Below are 19499 nucleotides of genomic sequence, written 5' to 3'. Positions count from 1 at the left end.
GATGCAACGCGTGGGGCAGCGCAGGAGCCGGCCGGGCCTCGCGTGGCCGCTCGGCAGGGGAAAGTTCACGGCAGCGGCGGCCGGGGGACAGCCCGAACGGCCCCCGTCAGCACCGCTAACCACAGCGCGAGGTTCCGCGTTTCGCTTTCCGCGCGCGCGCCGCCACAAACAGGCGCCGCTCAGCGCGCCGGGGCTGCGGCAGCCACGCAGGGCGGAGCGGAGCGGAGCGGAGCGGAGCAGCCCGCGGGGGAGCCTGGTGGCGGCGGGGGACACGGTGACGTGGCCACGGGCACCACAAAACAAGCCCGTGCGCTCAGACCCCTGCAGGGTGCACAACCTGGAGGCTGTGGGGCTGGGCAGGGACCCAGAGCAGCGAAGGGAGGAAAGGGGGCTCAGAGACACAAGGCTGGAGAGGCCCGGGCGTTATCCGGGGTCTGAGCTGCGGCTCTCCGGCAGACGCCACCCGCCTCGGAGATGCCACGAGCGCAGACTTCCCACCCCCGTGGTCTTTAAAATGCAGAGCAGACCTATAGCCAAGCATAAATAGTAATTAATCATCGCAGCGGCGGGGCGTGTGGCAGGGACATCCTAAAGCACAAACACGGCGAGCAGAGACATCCCGACATGCCGGCACCTCGCGGTCGTGCAGGCGCTCGCTGCCAATCCTGCAGCCAGGGGCTCCCTCTGCGGAGCCGGTCCCTGCTGCTGAGGGGTGACAAACGGAGCACACAGCACCCCGGTGGCTCCTCATCTCCCCACGGCCCAGTGTGCCAGACCTGTCCCGCGGCGGTGCCGTGCTCCCCGCTACAACCCCACCGCCAGCCACGAGAGCGCGGGAAGCCCCTCGGAGCGGGAGCACGGATGTGGGGCGAGGAGCCGCCTCGCACGCCGCAGGGAGTGCAGCCCCCCACAGCCAGCCCCACACGTCCCGTCTCACTAAGGAAGCACCACCCAATTTGGGGAGCGGGGCTGCCCTCGCGGGACCCCTGCAAGGGGCACACAGCGAAACCCAGCACGGGCTGGGGGTTCCTGCACCCGCAAACCCCCGTCGCTCTCCGGAGGCGGTGCCGGACGGTCCCGCTGCCCTGCTCTGTGTGGGGCTCGCGCTGAGCGTGGCCGCGGCTTCCCCGTGGGCCTGGGGAGGGGTTCCCAGGGAAAAGGGACGCGGTGTGGAAGCAGGAGCTGCTGAGACCAACGGGAGGACGGGCCGCTCTGCTTAGCTGCGACTGCTGCGGGCGGCGAGCAGGAGTCAGGGAAAGGGACGGGACGTTGCGGGTTGTTTGGCCGGGAACAGAAAGGGCCCTCCAACCGTTGTGGAGGGGAGCTGGGCCCGCTGCTCCGGGGCACTCGGCTCCCGGGACAAACGGCAGCGCTGAGGATGGCCCCGGGAACAGGCCCGGCTCCGCGGCTGCCCAAAGGAGCAGCCCAGCGGCAGGAGCCTCTGGATCACCCTCCGGGTCCGAGGCCAGCGCGTCCGCGCGAGCTGCCCGGCAGAACAACCTGCAGCACAAACACGGCTTCCCTCCGGGGCTCCCGTGGCGTGGCCTTGCTTTAAGGAATGGCAGACATTAAGGAATTCCTTAAGGAATTCAAGCTCCTTCCTTCCTGGCCCAGTGAGAACCGCGTTGACTTCTGGTGCTGACAGGGAATGGGGAGACAAAGGCAGGGTGCTTGTGTCGGCTCTCGCTGAGCTGTAGCCCGCGCAGGACAGGCGGACGGCACCCCGTGCCAAGCCCGGGAATGCCACGGGAATGAGGAGCCGCTTTCCGGCGGTGCAGCGGGAGCCGCTGGGAGCGCAGCAGACAAGGAGGGGGTGAGCGTGTCCCCCTGCCTGCCCCGAGGAGTGGGGACAGCCCGAGAAACAGCGGCTCCCGGGACAGCGCTCGGGAAATCAAACACGTCCGAAATCCAGTGTCGTTACAGGGCCAGGGTTACCCGCACCATGGAGAGGCGCGCGTGGAAACAGCGCGGGAGAGCTCTGTGAGCGGAGCCCAGGCCCGGATCGTCCCGCATCCCGGAGGCGGTTTGGCTTGGGGGGGGTGCTGGGGAGAGGGGGAATCCATCGTGCTCACTCATCCCAAAGGAGCTGCGTGACAACAGCACAACCCAAGCACACGCTTGCACGGAGAGTCCCGGCAGGAGAGCAGATCCGTGCGGAGCATCCCGTGCCCCGCTCCACCTCCGTGTCCAGGGGGGCTCCCTGCTACCACCCTGTTCCTCCTGGGTTCATAGGAGATCCCGCTCAAGGCTGGTGCCAGCCCCGGAGATGAACACGGATTGGGAGGAGAGCCGGGGATCGAGGCTCAGGCCACGGCCCCACGGGCGGCCGCAGGGACAAGCCTCAGGGTGCAACTCAGGACAGGGGCCCCGACCTCCGCACTCAGCTCCGGATCGAGGACCGGCACGGAGAGCGCTCCTGCCGGCCCCTCCTGGCTCCAGAGGGGAGCAGAGCCCGGCAGCGGCACAGCCGGCCCTGCGCCTGTGCGATCCCGCCGGCTTCGCCGGGAGCGGCCGCGTGGGCTCGCGGCGGGTGCCGTGGGAGAAAAGGCGCCCTGTGCTGCGGCACAAAGGGCCAGTGAGCAGCGCTGGAGCGCGGCCCGCTGCCGCGTCAGCCGCCGCGGCTTCCTGCCGGCAGGGATTCCCTCCCGCCTTTCCTCAGGAACGCCGCATGGCTCCCCAGAGGGTCCTGCGCAGCCTGCGGAGCGCGGCCACACCATCCCGCTCCCTCCTGCCGGGTACAGGCGGACAGGAGGATGGAGTCGGGGCTCCTGAGGCCGGGCTGCATTGCCAGGCACAGCGGGGGATCCATGTACACACAGCAGGCACAACCGCCCCGGGCTACCACCTCAACACCCTCCCCGCTGGCGGCAGGGCCCAGGAGCACATCCTGCCCTACGGCCCGCGGGCTGTTCCCGGCGGGGCAGCTCCGCGACGCCTGCACTGCTCGCACACCCCCTCGGCAACAGGCCGAGGCTTGCACGGGAGGCGGGTGAAACCTGTTCTGCCACCTCCGCCTGTTGGCGGCCGCTTCCAGGGGCAGTGCTGCCCCACAGCTCCCCGCCACCGCCCACGGCGGCTGACTAGGCCGCGCCGGGCGCCAGCTCCTGGCTCCGGCTGACGAGGAACGCTCGCAGGCGCCGTCCCGCCGCACAACCACCTCTGGGTGACACTGAACCACCCCTGGAGCGCCTGGCACAGGCGCACACCGTGCTCCTGCCAGGCTGCGCACACCGGGGCCCCGGGGACCCCCGAGGTGGCCGGCACCCCCGGGAGCGCGGGGACCCCCGGGAGCGCGGGGACCGCAGCGGGCCCGGGCGGGCCGCGGGTGACACGGGGCCGCGCGGCGCCCCGCGCGGGGGAAGGGCGGCGCCGCGCAAGCGCCGCCCCTCGCCCCTCCCGGCCAATCCCGGCGCTGTTGCTGGGGCCGGGCCGACCGCCTGACGTTGCCCGGGAGACGGCGGAACGTTGAAAACACACAAACCTGTTGACGTCGGTGCGTGGTCTCCATAGGAACGGGTCGGCAACGTCATCAGCCTCCCCCTCCCTGCTCTCCCCGTCGGAGCTCGCGGGGCGACGCAGGCGGCGGCGTCAGCCGCGGCGGGCGGGGCTGGGGCTCGGTCGCCATGGCAGCGGCGGAGGGTGCGGCCGGTCGCCATGGCGGCGGCGGCGGCTGTTGTTTGTTTGGGAGGCGGCGGCGCGGGGCGGCCCTGGCCCGGCGGCGGGGGACACCGGATGCCCGGCCCGGGTTGCCGCCGCCGCGGGGGCTGCCCCGACACTCCCCGCGGGGGGAGCACCGGGAAAGCCGCGGCCCCGGCGCCCTTTTGGGCTCCACAGGCCCCACACATGACCTCTCCCCCCACACACGCATGAGTTAGGGTGTTGTGGGGTTCCTGCCGTGCTGGAGTCCCCTGTGTAGAGGGCAGCAGCTGCAGGCGGTGGTGGATACACCTGTACCTTGGTGGCTGTTCCAGACAGCCACTCAGAGGGCTGGTTTGCTCCTGCCTGCTGTGCCAGGACACAGGTGCCTTAGTAACCTGAAGAGGGAAATGGGCTGGAGCTTAAAAATAATCCAGCTGAAAAAGAGCATTTATTTTTAACCCAGATCAGCTGCTCAACACAATTTGCCATGTGGCCTGACAGGCGGCTGAAACAGCCCAACCAAGGGAAGGGTGAGGGCTGGGGCTGTGCTGGCAGGGGAGGGTAGACACGGAGGCCGCCTGTGCGCAGCTCTGACAGGCGGTGCGCCTGTGAAGCCTGCCCCTGTGCAGGTGTGCGCCGGCAGCACATGTGCGCCTGTCTGCATCGCCCAACCGGCTGAACAGCGTGCGTGTGTGCAGCGCAAGTCCAGGAAAACCTCAGAAATGCGCCGTTGGAAAAAGCACGGGAGAACGCACAGCAAACGTTCCAGAACCTTCCGCCCGCTGCTGCAGGCGGACGGGCGCAGGGTCCGCTTCTTGCCCTCGCCACCCCGTCCGCGGTCTGGAGCGCGGCGCGGGCAGACTTTGCCCGCGGAGCCGCCTCGCTCCCACGCCGGGCGCGGAGCGGAGGCCAGACAGACCAAACACCCCACCCTGCCGTCGCCGTCGCCTCGGGCTGCCCCGGCGGAGGCGTCCCGGGTGCCAAGGCCGCGCGCTCCCGCTCCGCCCGCGGGGCCTGTGCCCCTTGGCCTGGGTGCTCCCGCTTCCCTCTTGGTGCTGCCTGTTCCCCTGGGCCCCACGCTCCTGTTCCGCCTGCAGCGCTGCCTGTTCCTTCGCCCTGGGCTGCCAGGGGGTGGTTTTCCCTCTGCCATCAGCTCCGGCATTGCCGGAGCCAGAGCCCTTCTGTGTGAAACACCCGGCAGGGAGGGCTGGCCCTGTCAGGCGGCAGGCGCTGTAGGGGAGTCCCACCCACGGCCTCTCCCGGCGCATCCCGGCTGGGTGGGTCACCAGGTCAGGGGCTTCCCTAAAGTCGGAGCGCTGTGTTGGCACGGCGGGTTGCACAAGTGCTGCTGACAGATGGGAAAGGAGGGAGGCCTGAGCCCCGCGCGGCATCGGCACCTGGGGGTGGGAACTCCCCGCGCCTGTTCTTGCCTTGATCTGCTGAGAGCAGCAAACTGGAAACCAGCTGCTTACCCAACCCTCGCCAGCAGCCACGCTGCTGTCATTACCATTAACTTTACATCAGCTCTGTTTGATTTGGCAGGCAAAGGGCAGCGGGTTCAGCCCGTGCTATTTTACGAGGGCTGGTTCCTGCCCCACACCCCGTGCGTGCCCGCGAACACAGTGTGTGCATTGAGGATCCCCTCGCCTCGCAGCCCCGGGCAGGAAAGGGTGGGGTTGGAATTAGTGTTTACTCCTCAGGGGCAAGCCCTAAAGTGTCTGCGCTCCCGTAATCGCCCGGCGGGACACGCAACCCGCCGCGGCCCCAGGTGCCCGGCCACCTGCGCGGGGGACGCTCCGCGCAGCCGGAAAGTGAAGGGATGTGGTTAGGTGGCCGGCGGCGGGAATGGCACTCGGTACAGGCAGCGCAGCGGGGCTGCAGCCAGGGCACACCGCTCCCCTGCGCTCTGTTTGCCAATCGCCTGATGTCCTGAGCCAGTTGTGCTTCCCAAAGTGGGAAGGAGCGTATGCGGAGGCTTATGTTCCTTGGAGAACATATATTCCTATGGGTATCCCCTGAGAACTGGATATCCATCCTTACTGACACCCTTTCTGATATCCTTGCAGAGCCCTTGCCCCAAGGAGCATCTGCTGCATTTATCTCTGCAGCTTGGGGAAGGGCTCGGTTTTCCTCTGAGATGGATCTTTTCGCTTTGCAGATCGGAGGAGCTGGTACCTGCGGAACAGCGTTTCATTTCTCCTCTGTGGTTCCCACTGAAGTGAGAATGAAAATACCGCAGGTTACCCCAGCTGCTCCCTGCCCTTTTTGCTTTAAGGACGAGCTACAGTAAATGTTGTTCTCCTGGAGCAATCTTGTCAGGTTGCAGCTGTGTCTCCTCGCAGCACAGCCTGTATCTGCGGGCCGTGGTGGGAGGGCCGGGCTGGATGCGGATGCTCCGTGCTTTCCGCCGGTGCAGACACCGGCGGATGGTGAGGACCGGCGGCTGCTCTGCCCGGAGCGTCGGCCGCAACAGCGCACGCCGCAGGGCACTGCTGCTGAACCAGCCTCGTGCTGCGGCTAGCAGTGTTGGTGGCCGCACAGGCAGAGGCAGGGACACCGCTTCGCTCCCCTCCAGCCCCTGCTGGTTATTCCCACCTGTTCCTCACTCCGCTTGGAGGAGCCAGGCAGCCGTGCAGCAAGGCAGCTGGGAGAGCTGGCTCGGCCAAACTCCTTCTGTGCGCTAACCTGGCCAGGTCGCAGACGTTGGCCACCACAGCTTGGTGCTCGGGCTGTTGTGGCCTGTGGCACCTCAGCAGCCCGAGCTGGCATAGCTGGTGCCACCGTGGCTGCTGCGGCAGCCCGGGGCCTGTCCCTGCCCGTCCCTGTCCCCTGGAGGAGCCGTTCCTGGTGCTAGCTCAGCAGAAAGCCCTTTGCTGTTCTCTGCCACGTGAGCTCTCCGCAAGGAGAGAACTAGCGAGCTGAGACGGCTCGGAGCAAAACGAGCGGAGCCCGGCAGTGCCGTGGCCCCCGTGCCAAGGGGATGGGCAAGAGCAAACGCAGAGCAGCTGGCTGGCAGCTCGGCAGGGCCACCGCGGAGCTGCCACCCGGGAGGCCGGGCTGGGCTCCACGCGGCGCCTGGCACCGCGGCCACGCCGTCACCTGGCCCCGGAGCCCTCTCGCAGGGACCCGCCCTGGAAACACGGGAATCGCAGTTACTTCTCTGCCAGAACAATTCCTCCACCTGGGGCTCCGAGCTGCCGCACGCACTCTGGCGCAAGAGAGAGGACGTGAACGACCAAGGGTTGCATTAAAAAAGCTCCGGCGCCAAAAACACGTAACCATGGCCACGCAGAGGACCCCGGGTTAATGGGACTCTAGTTATCTGCAGAGCCTTTGTGAGGCCAAGCCTTATATGACACTTTCCTGAATTGCCTCACTATGACAGGCTTTAATGAGTGCTGGATTTGAGCTCCAACAGCAGGGCTTAGTGCTGGTTTCACCTGCCCTTTGGGTAATATTGAACACATTTGCACTTTAATAGAGAGCTGATGGTTTTTCTTTTCTCCACTCCTGCCTGTCTCGGCTCTGTACCCCTTTCAGCAAACCCTTTGGCATTTTAGTCTCTTTGTGCATTCCTGGGGGCTCTCGTGCCGCTGGCGGTCCTGGCAGTGTTGATAGCCTCTCATTCCCTGTATAACGCTCACAGCCCAGTGTATCCATGACAGGGGGCTGCATAACAGCAACACCTCTTCCCTGCTGCTGCGCTTGGATTGTGCACTGCTCTGGCCAGCACTACCGGAGTTACAGACCCACGCTGCTGTCTGCTCCAATCCTTCTCCTCCACACTCCCCCGAGCCGTCCACAAAACCCTCTGCTGGCTGCCCGCTCTGCATCACAGGCTGGGATACACTCATCCTCTCTGCACGGATTTTTCCCTCCCTCGCTAGCGAGCCGGGTGGCTCTGCAGTAGCCGCTGGCTGTAGTGCGACTGTTGGGAAATAGCTGCGCTTCCTCCCGGAGCGGCAGCGCTCGCCTGCCTGCGAGCGCCTGGTGCGCGCGACGCCTGCAGCCCTCGGAGCCCGTCTTCCTCCTTGCTGACGTGCACGCGGGCACGCTCCTGCACGCACACCCCTTCCCGCCTCCATTGTGTCCCTTGCGCCTGGTGGTTTCCCAGGGGTGAGGGCCTGCCCTGAGGGGCTCGCGGCGCAGCCAGCCACGGGGAAGTGACAGCACCGCTCGGGAGCTGCTGTGTTCAGTGTGGAGGGCGGGCGTGCGAGGCACCCGCATGCAGGGCACGAAGGCTGGGTCCCGCTGTGCAGCCTCGGAGGAGGCCGGTCCGCCACGGCAGCCCCAGCAGCTCCTTGGTGCAGGTGGTCGGTGGTCACAGCCCCTGGCCGTGGCTGCGCTGCCGCCGGTGAGCGCTGCCCTGGGCACCGCAGAGCCCGGCTCTCCCGGGTCGGGCTGGCAGTATCTCGAGCGCCGCTATCGCACCCCGATAACGGAGCCACTGCGGCAGGGCGGCCGCCGCAAGGGCTGGCCGGGAAGAGCCGAGCGTCGCCGCCGAGCTCGCGGCGCGGCAGCTGTGCCGAGCAGCCGGTGAGCACGGGAAGCAGGAGGAAAAGCGAGCGCTTCCAGGAATGCACATGCCCGCGGGAGACGTCAGCGCCTCCTCTGGAGCCGACCTTCGGCCCTGTTCCCAGGAGGTGACTCTTTAGGAAGTGGGTGCGTCCTGCAGCACAGCAGGGCCGGTGCGGCAGAGGCCGGGCGGGAGGCAGGAGGCCCAGCAGGAACTGTGTGGGAGGAAGCGGAGCCGCCTGGGCCGCCTGGGGACCTGCTCATGGGCGGGCGGGCAGCTCGCAGGGGACCGAGGTGCACTCCAGAGAGCAGGAGGCTCTGTGGCGTCTTGGAAGGGGGAGACGGAGCCACAGGAGGAGCAAGGAGGGTGTTGGAGACCTGGCTCTGGGGACTGGTTCTGATGGGCAGGAGGCCGTCTGGTTGCCCTTGGTTGGCAGCTGGGGTGTCAGAGGTGAGGAAACGGGATCAAGGTGCAGGTCAGGCCGGGAGCCAGGGAAGGGCACGCGTCACCAGTAATGGGCCATCTGCAGTCACGTCTTAATTGCCTGAGCTCCCGAGAGCCACATTGCACTGTTCAGGTTGCTGCTTGCACAAGACACAAGAGCAACGGGCATTCCTCAAAATTCCCGCCGGGCAGTGGGATTCTGTGGGTGACCCAGATGTTTTCCAGCTCTGCTTGTGCCAGCTGGAGAGCGGCGTGGGCTCCCAGCCACATGGGGTCCAAACATCCCCAAATCAGTAAACCAAAGGCCTGGTACCCGGACTTGATCCTGACAAGCACGGGAGCATCGGCCACGTCCCCAGTGCCGGTGGCGGCCGGGACACACGGAGGAGGAGCGGAGCAGAGCCCTGCGCTCGGCAGGCGGGAGGGCCAGGCGCGGGATGGGCCCGGAGCAGGGCTGGAGCGGGCAGAGCAGCCAGGGCGGGTGCGTTATGTAACGTGCCCATCCCTGCAGTTGGGCAAGAGCTATTGCGTGGCGGCGCTGCGGTCAGCTCGCGTGGGGCAGGGGCGCCCACGGCCGCCCAGCACGTCTCGCCTTACGCACAAGAGCTCAGTGCAGGCTGGAGCCCCTGCGATTGCGCTGGGGTTTGGCCCAAGTGCCGGAGACGGCGGTACCGCAGAGCGCTGGGAAAGGCAGCACCGGGCTGGGAGTTTCCCAGGAAGCAGCCTTGGGTGCCCGCTGCTCCGTGGGGCCTCGTGCTGCAGGTGTGGAGCTCCCTGGGGCCGGGGAGAGCAGGTCCCTGCTTCCCAGTGCACTGCCCCACGCTCCCTCCTGCTCTGGTGTCTCTTTGTGTCCGCTGTTTCCCCACTTTACAAGAGGTGCTTCCTCCATGGCCCCAGGCTGCCTGCCCCTCGTCTGTGCCAGAGCCTGCGGTTCCAGTGTTGCCCTGTGTGCTCTCATACAGGGATCTCCCTTCTGGAGCTGCAGGGGAGAGAGGAGCGGGTCCTCCAAGGGCTGTATCTGCCCCAGGAGCCACACGCCAGCACCCTGCCTCACAGGCTCTCCACCTCCTGCACAGGCAGCAGCGCTTCAACCCGCCAGCATTAGTGGGACCTGCTCCAGGCACCAGGAGCACCCACAGCCCCTGCACCCACCGGCGAAGGTGCCGCCTGTGGCCCCAGTGCCGAGTGTCCCGGCCGGAGAAGAGGCTGCGGCTGCTGCCACCTAATGGAGCCCCTCCCGCAGGCCGGTGAGACGAGCGCGGCAGTGCTCTGCAGCCGCCAGACCGGCGCTCCCGCCCGCGGGGCAGCCTGCACGGAGGCCGTGCCCGCGCACGGGGCACACGCAGGCGACACGCCGGGGCTCGTGCAGCCTGCGAGCGCTCGGCGTGCGCGTACGAAACGCACGTGCGAAGGCTGCGGCTCCACAGACGGCCACATCTGACTCCTGCCTCCACGGGCGCTCCATGAACCCCGCTACGTGCAGAGCACCCGGCTGCGCGCGCTGGCACCTCGGCTGCCGGTGGCTGCGGGAGAAGCCGGAGCGGCCGCCTCGCCGCGGCCGAGGCGGAGAAAGCGGAGCAGCTCGCGAGCAATGCAGGTCACGGCGGGATGCTTTATATAACCCAGAGCCACAGAGAAAACCAAAATAGCTCCCTCCCTGCTGCTCAGTTAGTCTCTTCCATCAAGCACGGATAAAATTAGAGCAGGCGGTGACGTGCACCTACGTCTGCACAGGGACTCCAGGGAGACAAGGGGAGCCGGCTCAGGGCTCTGCCGCGAGCAGCACAGGCTGCCAGAGCTTTCAAGTAAAATCCGTCAGCGAGGTTAGTGTGTGACCGCAGGGGACACGTGCGTGGCGGCGCCGCGCTCACCTCGGCCGCAGCCCGAGCGCGTCCCGCCGAGCCGCGCGCGCCCACAGCGGAGCCTTTCCAGCCTCCGGATTCGGAGCAAATGCGACATAGTACCGGGGGATGGTGGAAAGCCGACCTGGAAATAGTGCGTGGAAACTCAAACCCCCCATAGGAAAAATCAAGCGGCGAAGACAAAAGGCTAGGCTGGAAGCTGGAAGACTGTTGCTTACTTCTGAGCTTAGGCACTTGGAAAAGATCTGAGCCTTTTGCTGATGACATGAGAAACTGCAATGGCCAAAAGCCTCTGAAGACCATATGGAAGATGAGTGTCATTGCCCAGAGCACACACAGACGGAGGTATCTCACTTCGACTCTCTCCTTTGGACGTTTTGGCTCTGTTTTTCACTGTTTGATTTACTTGGCCAAATACAGTTCAGGTAGCCAGGAATGCAGGTGTCCCCCCAGGGTGACGTTACCCCGGTCTGTGACTTGGGCACGTCCTTTCCGTTATATTCATGTGTATCTGTGGGTGCTTTGTTGTCCCATTCACTTCTTTAGGTCTGATGTTCTCCATTCTCCTTCAGCTGACAGGATAAGGATTTCTGAAGGTGAGCGGGTTAATATTTGCCAAACATTGAGAGCATGGCAAGAGCCCTCGAGAAAATCTCTATGTTAATTACTATTTATGGAGGAGCAACCAGGAAAAAAAAAATAAAAAAAAAAAAAAAAGGAAAGGAAGGTTTAAAATTGCCTTTCTGGTCTAAGAGGCAGGTGCCCACTCATGAAGGTAATTTATGCCGTGTCCCCTGGAGCTCTGCCATGCCACTGCTCGGTCTCTGTCACACGACAGTGCTGGATACCTCTGCTCCTGGAGAGGAGGCTCAGATCTCAGCGTGCTCCTCTAGGCAGCGATTGGAGATATATATATATATATAGCTGCACAGCAAGAACCGAGCGAGGCAGCCACAGCCACTCCGGGTTCGAAAAAATCCCACACAGCAGAGGGAACGAAATCTGCTCATCTGCCCCAAGAGTTCCTGGGGCTGAATAGCTCAAGGAGAAGAGGGTAGGAACAGCCAGGTGAGAGGAAAGATGCCTGTTTCAGGCAACAGGGTCCCTCCTGACACAGTCCTGCCCTAAGCCTGCCTAGGCAGGCTGGGAAGTTGCTCACATTTTCTTGGGGACATTCATTGGTAAATACCCATCTCTGCCTGTTATCTTATCTCACTGATTGCTGGGGTTTCTAAGGAATTACTCTGGAATTCACATGTCAAACAATGCAATGCGGAAAAATCAACATGTCCTTGTGTCTTCTGTTATCTTGCTGTCCTTTGGCCCATTCATAGCAGAGGATGGGTGCACACATGCACGGATCCTCAAGCACGTGGGGTGGCATATGCTGATCTTAGGTATTCTGAGAAGCAGTTCAAAAGTGGTGTTTGGGAGTCAAGGGACTTTATGTGACTGTGTACCAAAATCCAGCACGGACATCTGTGACTCCCCCAAGCCACCAAACAGCCTGTGATGGCGCTCGAGGTCGGCTGCGAGCGCCCTGGGCCTGGCATGGCGTGCAGGCCGCGCTCACGCAGCCCAGGCCTTCCCAGCTTGCCAGGCTCCTTCACTTCACTGGAGTCACTGTGCTCTTTTAGCATTAAAAAGAAACCTAAAGGGAGAATATGGAGGTGAAAGGAGCCGTCCAGGCACTGACGCTGCTTCCCCACAATTGCACACATTTGCCCTCCGTCTGCTCCACGGTGACTGGGTGACTGTTTCTGGAGCCTTAAGTCAAAAGACACCCAAGACAGGTGAAGCAGCACTGAACTGGCTGCAGGAAAAGGGCAAAGACGCGAGGAGAGGGTAACCCAGCTGCGGGCACGGGATAGGGGAGGGATAAAGGGAGGCCTCCAGCAGCAAGGCCTGTGCCCTCACACCTTGTCCATGCAGGCTCCTGCACACCACCTCCTAAGGGAGGGAAGAAGAAATGCTTGAACAGAGAATTTTAGGCATTCTGGTTATGGGCAAGAGCAGGAGAGCACTATGATACAGCCTGGGATCCCCTGGGACTGCCTGGGGGACTCGCTTTTGCCGGAGGCATCTGGGCTGGCCTCAGATGTGTAAGGAGCAGGATGAATTTACAGTCCCTCCTGCGTCACTGGTGAGAGGATTTAATGGCTGGGATTTCCCTCCCTTGTCCAGGAGGATCAGAGTTCCTAGCACAAGCTCTCAACCGGGGTCAGACAAGGAGCTTTTCTCGGGCTGTTTGAGTGTCTTTAAAATATCTCAGCCATAAAAATTCTTTCCTCTGATCAGTGGCAAGGACGAGGCTGGTGCAAGTGGGGTTTGAAACAGATACTTAGGACGAGAGCATCTTTTTCCTCCAAACCTCAGCACATTGCTCTTTCATAACTGTTCTGCAGCTGAAAATAACCTGCCCTGGCAGCTGGTGTTACTTGCATAAAGAGGAAGCTGAGGCCCCCAATGAGGTCAAAGGGAAGAGCACCCTGTCTAGACTGACATCCCTGGGGATTTCAGCCTCAGGCTCTTGGAAACCCCCCGAGTCCAAATTGCTCTGGTGAGTCAGAGCACCGAGCGGGCACCAAGACAAATTTGGTAGCTATCCCACCACCCTGACACCTCTCCCGTGCCCGGCTGCCGCTGGGAAGGCTTCTGAAGGGTGTTCTCATTCATCCTGCAAGGCAAGGGAAATTTCCACTTTGCTCCTGCCACTTCCTCCTCATCAGCTCTACCTAGTTATGCTCCAAGGCAGAGGAGAACCTTCAATTGCACATCCTATCCATCCTCATTGCCTTGTTTTCCCTTCCTTCAGCTAAATGTCCTTCCTTGCAGCACTCACTAAAAGGTCTGTCCACAAACAAGGAAACATTGTGCGCAATGGTCAACCACATCTTTTACACTTCCTAGGCCCAATAGCGTTTGCAAGGCCTACTAGTCTTTGGCATGATGCTTAGGAGTGAGTTAAGCATCATGTAGCCATCAGTGAGAAAAGGAACAACCCCGATGCACCTCTTCTTTTGGTTTTGGGGTGCATCCCGCACCCAAATCCTGCCTGGCAGCTCAGCTTGTGCTGGCAGGAGGAACTGAGGAATGGAGAAGTTGCCCATCTGCACGGGATGGCCAAGGAGGCTGTGGTTTGGGTGAGCCATCCTGCCCTGGAGAAGTTTTATCTTAGAAGTTATTAATATTCCTGTTGCCACGTGCCATGCTGACTAGCTTCCAGGGATAAGTGCTCTCCTCATGTGCCTTTGGAGAGCGGGGACTTCCCAGGCCTAATTCAATGCTTCCCATTCCTGCTTCCTTACACACCAATCTCTGCCGAGGATATGAATATGTCTTGCTGATTCAGTGTTCATCCAGCCAACTTCCCCTTTTCACAAGGGGAAATATTTATAATCTAGCACTCAAGCCACCGTGCAGCGCAGCTGGTGGGAGGCATCCAGTAAGCATCCCATCTAAGGGCTTTCTGTGCTCCAAGCCTCCTCCCAAGTGTTGGTGACTTGAATAACATTCAACTGCCCTGTTTTTTGAGCCATGGGGAGATGCTGACTGCTCTTACAAGTTGTAGAGAGGAATGTTCTCCATGTAAATCTTCAAATTATGAGCAAGGCTGTTTTGAGCAGGAAAAAAAAAACAGTCTGGATGGATTTCCATCATCATTTCCATCCATCAACCCCTTCATTAAGGGTTGTCTGCAGTCGAGAACCATAATTGGCACCATTGCATCTCATCCGTCCCTAGCAGGGAGGCATCTTTGCAATCTGTAGTATCCCTGTGCATAGGTGACCTCTGTTTATTATTGCCAGGTGATAGGAGAACATTATTATTCAGAAATAAGCAGTAGCTCCAGCAGTAGACTGAGTTTTGTGTTTTGATTAGGGATCCAAGCTTTTTACTATCTTGTTGCCTCCTCCCCAACATTCTTGCACTTACTTGTAAGACTTACATACTTAAGAAGGAAAGTTTTGAGAACAGATACAAATATTAAATAGCTGAGAAGTTAAAAATAATTAAAATGGGCCTTGAAGAAATATAGCCTGTCATGACAAACCTCTTTGACTTTTAATTATCACTATAATAAAATAAAACAAAGGCTTCAAGCTTCCAAGACAGTAAAAACCATGTACAAAGCCTACAGAAAAATAAAATATTTATTTTAAAATTTCTGGGCATTCTTCACATTGCTTTTCATCTGTACAAGTTTCTTGGGAATGCTGCACTGAGAATTCAGCTCAGTTTTCTCTCTAAAAGTGCAGCCGAAGGCGCGAGTGCTCTTAATTGAGGATCACATGGGAAGAGTTGCTGTTAACATGCTCATGCTTAAGCCTTCCTCATACCACTCGTGTATTTCTCTTAGCTGCTCTGGCATGGGCAGCTACCTTCCTTGAGAACTGATTTGGGGACCTTTCCATCAGGAAGAGCTAGACGACACATAGAGAATGCTCAAAATTAAAACAACAACTAAAAACTCAGTATATGTTTTAAAAATGTTACTAGGTCATCTTCTGGAGTACTCTGGCTAACTATTAAGGAATTGGACCTCATGGTGGAGTAGGTATGTCCTGTCTTTCTGTTGTGGAGTTGTCCTGTCTCCTGTCTTGTGTCTGTCACTAGCCATTAGAGAACAGTGGGTAGCTGGTCAGCAGGGCTGCTCCTGGGCTCACAGCTGGATCCAGGAGCCATTAGGGATGAGGTAAGGAGGGATTACACCTCATGTACTTTGCATGGCCACTCGTCTCTTAATTTAAGTGCTGTTCGTTATTTATTTGCTTTATTTGACCTCTTTATTTTGGTCAGTTAATGGGAGAGGGGACTGCTCTGTCGAACTTGTGCAGAAGAACAGTATACAAAGTACTTGCTGCTTAAACTTTGTTTTCAGCATAAATTTAGTTTGAAGGAAGATACAGTGGGCTTTACCTCAACAGTTTTAAATGTCTGCTCTAGGATAAGATGAGCTTCTCCCTACAATAATACCTTTCTCTCCATTGCTTGGAAAGGGAATCTAGCCCCCTTGGCTGCCAACTCTGATGTGGAGATGTACATTTGATCAGACAAATCTCAGCTGCAGTCAGTCTTTTAAGAAAAACTAACTGCAAAGTCATACCATAAAACTTCAAATTCTCCTTTGTGTTGTCCTTAGACTGCATGGAATTTCGTAAGTGAGATAATGATAATAATGATCTGACTTTACATTGAGAGTTTGCCTGTTAAAACATGACAATACTGCAAGCCACAGTTTTTCGAGACCAGTGGCTCAGGTAACAAAATTGCACACAGAGTTTTGGAGCTTCTTCTTTGGTGCATGTAAACAGCAGTCTCTTTGCCTCCCTGAGCGGTGGCGTGTGTATTGCAGAGGTTAAAGGAGGACAACACACAGATAGGGGGTTGAGGCAAAGCAGAAAGCCTGTTGCAGAAGGTGGAAGTTTTTAGGTAGGCTCCTAGGCTCTAGGTAGACTGTCTCTGGAAAAGCGAATCCCGACAAAGCTGCTGGTCAGCAGGAAAGGCCACCAGGCCCCTGTCAGGCTGGGGGGCTCATGAATTACCATTTTCTAAAGCAATCGGAGAGCTGGAACCATTTGTCACAGGCAGAAAGACAAGAGGCTCCCCTGGGACTTCAGGAGGGCAGAGGGTCCAAGTTCCCGGGAAGTGAAGTGGGGCATTTCCTCCCAGAACAGGAAAGGATGCCCTGCAAGTCTGCAGCTATTGCTGGAAAACTGGAAATCCTAGCTAGCATCAAGCAATGAACGGGGAACAAATGAGAGAGGCGTTCTGAGTACTCGCTTCCCCAAAGCGGTTTGTGTGTGATCAAATCAGTGCTCTCTTTGATGAAGGATGTTTCATTTCCCTAAATTAACTAATGCTTGAGATTAAACCCAATACATTCAATTTCAAGCAAAGCCAATTTGTATTTCTGCAGGAGTTTAAGCCCAAGATTCCCAGTTGTTTACAGGCTTAAGTAAAAATAACTTCAATCACTCAGTGAAATGGAGAGAGATACATATCAAAATATATTGCCACAATAGTTTCAATCCTCTCAAAGGAAAGGCAGCTCCAGTCACCATATATATTTCTCTCTTGATATCAAAAGATTATTTTATTCCATGTCTCTAGTTATTTATTTAGCTAGATGACCATGACACAGTATCTCAGGTCTCAGAGGCCATTTACAGAGGTGATAGAGAGCTACGGTGCTGATTTATGGCTGTTCAGTAGCTGCTTATTTTTAGTTGATTGAATTACACCCCTATCTGAATCATGATCATGACGGTGACTTACTGGTTATGTTCAGCAATGAGTTCAGATATAGCCCTTCAAAGAAGGGGATTTGCACGTTCCAAGAAGAAATGGACGAATAACTTGACTCGGGTTAGTGAAAACAGTGATTAGCATCACCAAGCTGCTGTAGTTTATGCAGAAGTTTCTCAGTGTCTTGTACTACACTGACAGATGTAAAGCAAAATGCAAAAGGATCAAATCATAAAAAAAAAAAGTAGAATAGTTTTTAAGAACAAAATTGTTTCAACTTTTTATTGTTAAAAACACACAAAAAATGCAGACATGGCAAAGCAGTTGACGCAGAAGCAGGAAAAAAAAAGTATAATTATATCATTCATACACATTCATGCACATTGTCTCATGGCGACAGCAAATTAAGTGGTGTTGTTTTCTGAGATTCACCCTGGCTAAAAGATACATTTTAGAAAGTCAAAGCTAAGTACTGCCAGCAAGCTGCAAATATTTATTGCAGTTGGGAAAGGAATTTTAAAAATGGTGGGAAAGGGCTTATTTTCCTCTGTGGGTATTACTGCCTCACACTATAGAAATACTAAAAGTTTCCAATGCTTATTTGATAATATGGATGAAAGCTAAATGATTTGTTGCTTTCTTCATTATTTTCCAGGCAGCAATTAAACTGCACTAGAGATATTTGAAAACATAAATACGGTACAAGAACAAAATGGTTTAAATTTTGGCAATGTCTTGTGATTTGCAGAAGATAAGCTAGTATTTACTCTGGGGATACACCCATTTGTCTACAGATTAATGGTAGCAAGAACAAATAATTGCTTCGAGCTAGTTGCCAAGATCATACAATGCATAACATTGCAAATTATGTGAAAATAGGCCATCATTTTATCTTGAAGGTTGTGTAACAAGTTATCAATCTTCTTTTTTTTTTTTTTCCTCATCTGTTAAGAGTTTCAGAATTACAGGAAGTCGAATATGTAGAAATGTTAAGGCATGTCCCTGCAAGACTGTTATTTCTAAACCTGCAGTTGAAAGGATCTTAAAATGCTTTCCATCTGCTAGAAGTTACACATTACATGAGGATTGCTCCATTGCATTTATAAGTGCTTTATGGAGTGAAAGGTTGGAATTGTAGAGGGACACGTTCAACATCTCAGCACTACTTCCTTTCACAACATGCACTAAGGCATTTATGGTACAATTTTATAATTAGAACTATCTGAACTTGTATGTGCTGCAATTCATAGCGTAATACAGTAATGCAAGGGAAAGATGCGACAAAAGATTGATGATAAATTTCTTGGCCATAAATGTAACTCTTACCTAAAAATGCGCCATGACAAAATGGACTAAATAGAAATGGAATCGTATTCAGTATATATTTACTCTTTAATAGTTGACTTCATACATTGATTTTAGAAAGTGAAGCTACCTTAGTGTGACTGAGCCACTTTTCCTTCAGAAAATAAGGCATCATTGAATGTTTTGAGCTTGATGAAAGACTGGCTACAGATCACAGAGAAGAGGAATGTTCTGTATGGAGAGATTCGTACCGTTGTGCATGTTTCCTCGAGAATTTTGTGGCAGAACATTACAACATTACATATCTTCAGATTCAAGTAATCTATGTTTCTTAAAGCTTGTGAAATAATACCTATTTCTGCCTTAAGTGCCGTAATGGAAGGAATGTTTTCATTGTGCAAGTATACTTTGATACATTGCAGAAACCAGCTAAATATTTATTTTGTAATGGTTGAGCTTTAAAATATTTTATTTGTCTAAGTAAGGAAAGGTTTGCAAGCTGATTAGAAAAAATAAAGATGTAAGGATGAAATGTGCAACAAGTGACGGTAAGCACCATTTCAAACAATAAATGTGGTTAATTTTTTTTTTTTTTTTAATTAGGGTTCTATTTCTCTCCAAACCTAGAGGTCACTCTATCTCTGTACAGTTTGGCAAAGCTCCTGGTCCTTCATATGAAGGCCAGATAAGTTTGTTGCTTGAGTTAACGAGAAACTAAGCCTGCTTTCCTCCTATCGTCTCAGTACACGTGAGTGGATGCAGATGCAGGGAACAGGCAGAGCTGTTCCTTAACGTGTCCTGTTCGTGGCCTGTCTTGGTCTGCGTACAAACACCTAGTCAAAAAGTTTGCAGTTTAAGTCTCTTTACATTGAAGTTCGTATCAATTTCTGTCTATTTTTTGCCATTAATGACATGTTTTGTCCATAGGGAGGAATGGTGACATTTAAAAGAAAAAAAAAGGTGAAGCAACAGTGTAATATATATTTTTTACACAAACTAATAAAAAGAGCTCTTTCTATTTGTTTTCTGGCTGATCTATTACTTTTTTTTTTTCTCCCTCGTTCTCACCTTTCATTCCCTGCAAGCACACCCACATATTTGCAGCCAGTCTCCGGGGATGACTACAGATGTGGTCACTGTAATTGCACATTTGGGAATTTCTCCTCCTCCGTTTCACTGTGTGTCAAGGCGAGATACACCGAGGGACAGGGCAAGGGCGGCAAGAATAAAGAGGAGCATTAACGCAGTTAGCAGGTTATTTAACGCTCCCTACGTTAACACATTTTGCCGTTTTTCACGGTTTCAGTGCGCTGTGTAGCAGCTCTTGGCTTTAAAAGCGCCCCCGCCCCGCGCACAGTGGGTTTGGAGCGGGGTGTCCTCAGGTTCTCCTCACAGCCCCGCAACCGCCCCCGCCGCTTCCCGCCCTGGGCGCGCGCCCCGCCCCGCCCCGCCCCTCCCGGCGCCGTGCGTGCGCGCGCCCGGCG

This window comes from Nothoprocta perdicaria, unplaced genomic scaffold (genome assembly GCF_003342845.1).
Source record: "Nothoprocta perdicaria isolate Ctin4 unplaced genomic scaffold, notPer1 scaffold_8, whole genome shotgun sequence".
Taxonomy (NCBI): Eukaryota; Metazoa; Chordata; class Aves; order Tinamiformes; family Tinamidae; genus Nothoprocta; species Nothoprocta perdicaria.
The sequence above is the reverse complement of the archived record's forward strand: the minus strand, read 5'-3'. Positions refer to the sequence as shown.